The sequence below is a fragment of the Rhinopithecus roxellana genome, chromosome 15 (genome assembly GCF_007565055.1).
Source record: "Rhinopithecus roxellana isolate Shanxi Qingling chromosome 15, ASM756505v1, whole genome shotgun sequence".
Lineage (NCBI taxonomy): Eukaryota > Metazoa > Chordata > Mammalia > Primates > Cercopithecidae > Rhinopithecus > Rhinopithecus roxellana.
In genome coordinates this window covers 78,409,531-78,417,445 of record NC_044563.1, presented here as the reverse complement: position 1 = coordinate 78,417,445, position 7,915 = coordinate 78,409,531, and positions in this window count along the sequence as shown.

Below are 7,915 nucleotides of genomic sequence, written 5' to 3'. Positions count from 1 at the left end.
TTGAATATTAATCTGTACCCAAAACGTATTTAGTAAAATATTTGCTACAACATTATAAAACATAACTTTTATAATGTTGAATAGATGATTTGGGAAATACTAACAACAACAATGTAACTTTTACAGACAGCTGTAACTTATATACATTGCTTGATTTTTTTCAAAAGACTAAATATGTCATTTATACTTTGTTCATTTTCTACCAAAGAAGGTTTGGAAAAATATGCCTGCTGCCTTTCCTTTTGAAGAACACAAACCTGGTCCAAACATGTGTGGATTTTAACTCTGAGTGGGGTGCATTAAATCAAAAGAGAGAGGAAGAAGATGAAATGCTAGAGAAGTATCAGGCAAACTTCTGTTTCAGTATAAAATTCATCCTGCAGGCTTCTGAGTGAAATAGAATGATTTGAAACCACTACTGTATTGCCTGGATACACACACACACACACACTTTATACAAAAATGTTAAAAGCAGGTTTCCTGGCATGTTCTTAACTGTTTTTTCTTTAGGAATAAATTACATTTATCTGCACAGATGTTGAAAATCCTGTTAAACCCTTGTCAAGGATTTGTTTATTTTACATTAAACAAATTTATGATGAACGTGAACAAATAAATTAAAAAATAAAAAAGGTACTTGCATTTAAAAAAAAAAAAAATTAGCTGGGCGTAGTGGCGCATGCCTGTAATCCCAGCCACTTGGGAGACTGAGGCAGAAGAATTGCTTTAACTTTGGAGGCAGAGGTTGTGGTGAGCTGAGATTGTGTCATTGTACTTCAGCCTGGGCAACAATAGCGAAACTCAGGCTCAAAATAAATAAATAAATAAATAAAAGGGCTGCAGCCTTCTGCCAGACCTTTAGTTATCTGTTCCTGGTTTGTCCTCCACCGGTGTCCTTTTCTCCCTTTTGACTAGTCGGTATTCTCACCTGTCTGTTGGTAATTGGCCATTTTCCTTCATAAAACACTAGCTCTGTGTGTGTGTGGTTGGAGGCAGCCACTGAGTTAGCTCAGTTATTTAGAGCTGCAGAACCTTAGGTTGCAGTTATCCTCTTAATTCAGCATAAACAAAGTTTCCCAGGACCACTGACCTTCTGTTCTGGCCAGCTAGTTTGCAGATGTGGTCTAGGGAGGTCAGGCAATCCATGACCACTTCTGTAAAACCCAACTACCAAAACATCTCTTCTTCAAAAAATAAGGGAACTTAAAGTTTTCTCAGAAAGCTGAGACCTTTCTCATTTCATAGATGGTGCGAGCCATAGTGATTTACCCGTCTGAGAACTTTCAAAGCTGGATGAACTCTGCCTTGTATGTTCATGGCATTCTGTGTGTTGGTGCCATCTTGTCTGCCCATCTATACTTCATTAAAAAAAAAGTTTTAGGCCAGGTGCAGTGGCTCATGCCTGTAATCCCAGCAATTTGGGAAGCCCAGGCTGGTGGATCACCTGAGGTCAGGAGTTCGAGACCAGCCTGGCCAACATGGTGAACCCCCCCCCCCCCCGTCTCTAATAAAAATACAAAAAATTAGTTGGGCATGATGGTGAGCAACTGTAATCCCAGCTACTCTGGAGGCTGAGGCAGGAGAGTTGCTTGAACCTGGGAGGCAGAGGTTGCAGAAAGCTGAGGTCATGCCATTGCACTCCAGCCTGGGCAACAAGAGTGAAACTCCATCTCAAAAAAAAAAAAAAAAAAAAAAAAAAGTTTTAATGATATATGTATTTTTTATTTCAATAGATTTTGTGGAAGAAGTGGATTTCAGTTACATGGATAAGTTCTTTAGCGGTGATTTCTGAGATTTTAGTGCACCCATCACCTGAGCAGTGTACACTGTATCCAGTATGCAGTCTTTTATCCTCCACCTCCTCACAGCCACCCTCCGGAGTGCCCAAAGTCCATTACATCACTCCTACACCTTTGAGTCCTCATAGCTTAGCTCCCACTTATAAGTGAGAGCATACCATGTTTGGTTTTCCATTCCTGAGTTAGTTTACTTAGAATAACGGCCTCCAGCTCCATCCAAGTTGCTGCAAAAGACATTATTTCATCCCTTTCTATGGCTGAGTAGTATTCCATGGTGTATATATACACCACATTTTCTTTATCCACTCAGTGGTGGATGGGCACTGCTGTTGGTTCCTTATCTTTGCAGTTGTGAATTGTGCTACTATAAACATACATGTCCATGTGTCTTTTCCATATAATGATTTCCTTTCCTTTGGGTAGATATCTAGCAGTGGGACTGCTGGATTGAACGGTAGTTCTACTTTTAGTTCTTGTTTTTTTTTTTGAGATGGAGTTCCACTCTTGTCACCCAGACTGAAGTGCAGTGGCATGATCTTGACTCACTGCAACCTCCACCTCCTGGGTTCAAGCGATTCTCCTGCCTCAGACTCTTGAGTAGCTGGGATTACAGGTGCCTGCCACCACGCTTGACTAATTTTTCGTATTTTTAGTAGAAATGGGGTTTTGCCATGCTGGGCAGGCTGGACTTGAACTCCTGATCCCCAGTGATCCACATGCCTCCGCCTCCCAAAGTGCTGGGATTACAGGTGTGAGCCACTGCACCCAGCCTACTTTTAGTTCTTTAAGGAATATCCACACTGTTTTCTATAGTGGTTGTACTAATTTATATTCCCACCAGCAGTGTAAAAGTATTCCCTTTTCACTGCATTCACACCAATATCTACTGTTTTTTAAGTTTTTAATTATGGCCATTCTTGCAGGAGAAAGGTGATATCTCATTGTGGTTTTAATTTGCATTTCCCTGATGATCAGTGATGTTGCATCCCTCATTTTTTTCCATAACAGGAACCCTGTGCTCCATGCATTGTTGTCTTTCCTGCTGTTGGTGTACTCTCGCCTTGGATGCCCCTTTCCTTTCCTTCCTGCCTCCCCACATGAACATTCCTTCAAGGCCCTGCTTTAGATCATCCACCTGGGTGATCTACTTCTCAGCTCTTCCTAGATGTCTCTGCACTTGATCTGCTTTTGTCTTTCCTTGTCTTCTAATTGTTGCATGGGCATGATACCTCATTTTCTCTTAGAACTCTCAAACTCTTAGAAATTCTGCTTTAGGCCAGGCACGGTGGCTCATGCCTGTAATCCCAACACTGTGGGAGGCCGATGCAGGGGGATCACTTGAGGCCAGGAGATTGAGAACAGCCGGGCCAACATAGTGAAATCCTGTCTCCACTAAAAATACAAAAATTAGCCAGGCGTGGTGGCACAGACCTGTAGTCTCAGCTACCCTGGAGGCTGAGGCATAAGAATCACTTGAGCCTGGGAGGTGAAGGTTGCAGTAAACCGTGATCTCGCCACTGCACTCCAGCCTGCGCGACAGAGTGAGACCCTGTTTGAGGGGGAAAAAAAAAAATTCTGCTTTAGGTCTTTTCTGTGATCCTTGTAGCATTTGACCCCAAGGGGGACAATCCCTTGTCGAATGAAATTCCTAAGGAGTGGAGGGGAACAGCATGCGCAGGGAGCAGCTGGACCTGGCTCCCATTCCCAGTTCTACCATACCTTGACTGGGGAGGTCAGGCTGATGGAATTTCTGCCCCTTCCCCAGATGTGAAGTAGATATTCACTCATTTTCATCTGCTCAAGGACCAGTAGAGCCCCAGTGCATGCTCAGAAGAATAAGATGCAATCTCAGTACTTAAAGAACTACAGTCTAGTTGGGGAGGTCAGATGGGTAAGTAACTGATAAAAGTACTCTTTGACTCCCGTTAGTTCAATATAAGATGTCCCTGGGTCCCCATGTCTCCGGTAGATGGGACTGCACTCACCATGCTGTATTGCGAGTGTATGCATTTATCTCCCTATCTAGAATGTGAACTCTCTAAGGGCGAGCTGTATCTCCTTCATGTCTTGGTCTCTAGTTCCTAGCTGAGTGTCTAGCATATAGGGGCTGTTCCATAGATATTTGAGTTTGTTCATTGAGAGATCTGATTGACAAATGAGTGAATGTACCCAGGGTCACAGGAGCAGAGAGAAGAGGTATTTAGAAGAGCAGGAGTAGGTGACTTTGGAGCACATTTTTAAAGAGAGACCATGAGCTTGCAGGCAGGAGACAAAGGGCATTCCTATAAGAGAAAATGGTGAAGGCAAATACAGAGATGTGAGGCTGCATGCGGGGTTAGAGAAACCTTGCCTGTTAAGGAAGGGCTTCAGAGGCGTGTAGGGCAGAGAAGAAAGGTGAGTGAAATGAATCCCTACCTCGCAGCTCATGAACAGACTGCGGAGTGCTCTGCAGATCACTGAGGCCAGCATTTCATCCGAGGCTTGTTCCTGCTTCCTGCTCCCCACTCCCTGAACCCCCAAACCTGGCTTCTCATGGCCCCTTGCTCATGGTATGCAAACCTTTTGATATTGGCTGAAGGCATTGCTTCTCAAGCTTTAATATGCTCAAGAATCACCTGGAGATCTTGTTAAAAGTGTAGATTCGGGGCAGTCGTAGTGTAATCCCAGCACTTTGGGAGGCCGAGGCAGGCAGATCACGAGGTCAGGAGATCGAGACCATCTTGGCTAACACGGTGAAACCCCGTCTCTACTAAAAACGCAAAAAAATTAGCTGGGCGTGGTGGCGGGCACCTGTAGTTCAGATTGCGCCGCTACACTCCAGCCTGGGCGACAGACGCAGACTCTGTCTCAAAAAAAAAAAAAAAAAAAAAAAAAAGTGCAGATTTGGATTCCTTGGGACTAGGGTGGGGCCTGTAGTGCTGCCTTTCTCACAAACTCCCAGGTGACACCCATGATGCTGGCCTGGGGACCACACTTTGAAAAGTAAGGCTCTACAGTAAATAACTAAGGAGGCTCTCTATAGCCTCAATGAGGCATTCCAAAGGTAAAAGGAAACTACTTTTCTTTGATTTATTTGTAACACTGCTTCTGCCAACAGGGTAGGTAATTGAGCGCTGTCTAATAAAACCTTCACTGATAAATAACCCTGGGCACAAATGCCAAAACCACAGGGTTTCACTCCTAAGAAAGTGCATCTTTGACACTGGTGTCTTCATTCGGCAAAACACCGCTTAGAGCTGCTGCTTCCCAGACTTTCACTGGCTCCTCCGGCAGGCTTACTCTTTCGGAGCAAACGGGCGTCTGGAGGCCCAAGTGGGTTGTGGGGAAGTTCCGGGGTAGCTCTCCTCCTCTCCCCTCTTGGCTCTGCCTGCTACTGCCCCTCGCCCTTGATCTGGCTCTTCCTGACCCTTGGTCCTGGGGAGCTGAGTTGGATGAAGACTGTTCTAAGTCTGGACATCTAGTTTCTCTTTGCTGAATTCTGGATAGAAACAGATCTTCTGGATCCACTTCTTGCCTCAGATGCCTCCAAAATAGAAGCTTCTGGACCTAATGTGAGACCAAGTGAGACAGGCAAGCAGCTTCCTTCAGTTTCTGGGCCTCACGGGCACCCTCTGCTGCATTAAGAAAAAAAGAGGAGGCCGGCTACGTCAAACCAAAAATTTCTGGCAACGGGGCAGGGCTGACATGTGTCTGCGGCAGCATGGATGGCTGTGCTGCGGAGTAGGACTTGGCAGTGCACGCCGAAGCGGGAGCTGAGGCCCGGCTTGTGCCATTCCATCCCTCGGGGCACAGCTGTGAGCTGCTGACAGCGGGGTGGACCTCAAGGCCGGAGGGCACTGGGGATGGGGCCAGGTGTGGCCACTGAAGGACACTTTTCTTCCCATGCTGCCCCACCTCTCCTTCCCTGCAATTCTGCCCCGTGGGCCCTGTGTTCTGTGAATGGGCCAGCCAGAGCCAGACCCTAGGGATGGGACAGAGGCACTTGGGGACAAAGTCTGTGTGTGATCTGGGCAGGGACAACCATAAAGGGCTTTTAGACTACCCACCCTTCTGCCTTCTGGCAACTCTGCCTCAAAGCCCTGGCCCCCTTGCTCCTCCCCAGCCCAGAACAGCTTGAGAGGCCGTGGCAGGATTTCATTTCCTCCACAATGTCGACTTTCCCCCTTCCCTCTCCAGATTCATTAATTCATTCAGCTGTGCCCCTGTGCAGTCACTCACCGCCTGCTGATGGAGTTTCTGCCCTGAGCCAGGCATTGTGCTGGATCCTTACTCTTCCTCCATAGCCTGCCTCTTAGCCCTTGCTTTTATGTCACCTGCGGAGGCTAATTGCTTCATATGTCTTGCTGGTCTTCTCTTCCCGGTGCCTTTCTAGACAACCTGGGGGTAGCTCCATGTCTCCTTCCCTTGGTGCTAAGCAATGTGGAATGCTGGAGACATCCAGGGTTTCATGAAGACCTTGGTTTGAATCCTGACTCTGCCCTTAAACTCTCATATGTAAACCTGAGTGAGTTGAGCCCCATGAGCCTCTGTTTCCTCATTTGCCATTAAAAAAAGAATAGGGCTGGCGCGGTGGCTCAAGCCTGTAATCCCAGCACTTTGGGAGGCTGAGGCGGGTGGATCACCTGAGGTCAGGAGTTCGAGCCCAGCCTGGCCAACGTGGTGAAACCCCATCTCTACTAAAAATACAAAAATTAGCCAGGCATGATGATGGGTGCCTGTAATCCCAGCTACTTAGGAGGCTGAGAAGGGAAAATCACTTGAACCTGGGAGACGCTGGTTGCAGTGAGCCGAGATCACACCACCGCACTCCAGCCTAAGCAGCTGAGTGAGACTCCATCTCAAAATAAATAAATAAATAAATAAATAAATAAATAAATAAATAAATAAAATAAAGGCCAGGCTCAGCGGCTCATGCCTGTAATCTCAGCACTTTGGGAGGCAGAAGCGGGAAGATCACTTGAAGCCAGGAGTTCGAGACCAGCTTGACCAACATGGCGAAACTCCGTCTGGACTAAAAATACAAAAATTAGTTGGGTGTGGTGGCAGGAGCCTGTAATCCCAGCTACTTAGGAGGCTGAGGCAGGAGAATCACTTGGACTTGGGAGGTGGCGGTTGCAGTGAGCCAAGATCGTGCCACTGCACTCCAGCCTGGGCCAGAGTAAGATTCTGTCCGAACGACAACAAAAAATAATAAAAAGAAAAAGAAAAAAGAAATCGTGGTGGCAGGAGCCTGTAAACCCAGCTACTCAGGAGGTTGAGGCAGGAAAATAACTTGAACCTGGGAAGCGGAGGTTGCAGTGAGCCAAGATCATGCCACTGCATGTGGGCCATAGAGTGAGACTCCATCTCAAAATAATAATAATAATAATGATAATAATAATAAATTAATTAAAAAAAAAGAAAAAGGAAAAAGAAATCACCTATCCCAGGGTTAAGGTTAAACTGACAGGGCCGGGCACGGTGGCTCACACCTGTAATCCCAGCACTTTGGTAGGCCAAGGTGAGTGGATCATGAGGTCAGGAGTTCAAGACTAGCCTGGCCAAGATGGTGAAACTCCGTCTCTACTAAAAATACAAAAATTAGCCAGGCATGGTGGCAGGCACCTGTAATCCCAGCTACTCAGGAGGCTGAGGCAGGAGAATCGCTTGAACCCAGGAGGGAGAAGTTGCAGTGAGCCAAGATTGCGCCACTGCACTACAGCCTGGGTGACAGAGTGGGACTCCATCTCAAAAAAGAAAAAAGAAAAGAAAGGAAAAGAAAAGAAAAGAAAAGAAAAGATTAAACTGACATTGGCTGGGCATGGTGGCTCACACCTGTACTCCCAGCACTTTGGTAGGCTGATGCAGGTGGAACACTTGAGGTCAGGAGTTCGAGACCAGCCTGGCCAACATGGCGAAACCCTGTGTTTACTAAAAATACAAAAAAATTAGCCGGGGGTGGTGGCATGTGCATGTAGTTCCAGCTACTCTGGAGGCTGAGACACAGGAATTGCTTGAACCCAGAAGGCAGAGGTTGCAGTGAACTGAGATTGCACCACTGCACTCCAGCCCGTGTGACAGAGTGAGACCCTGTCTAAAAAAATAATAATAAAATAAAAAAATAAAAAATTGAGATA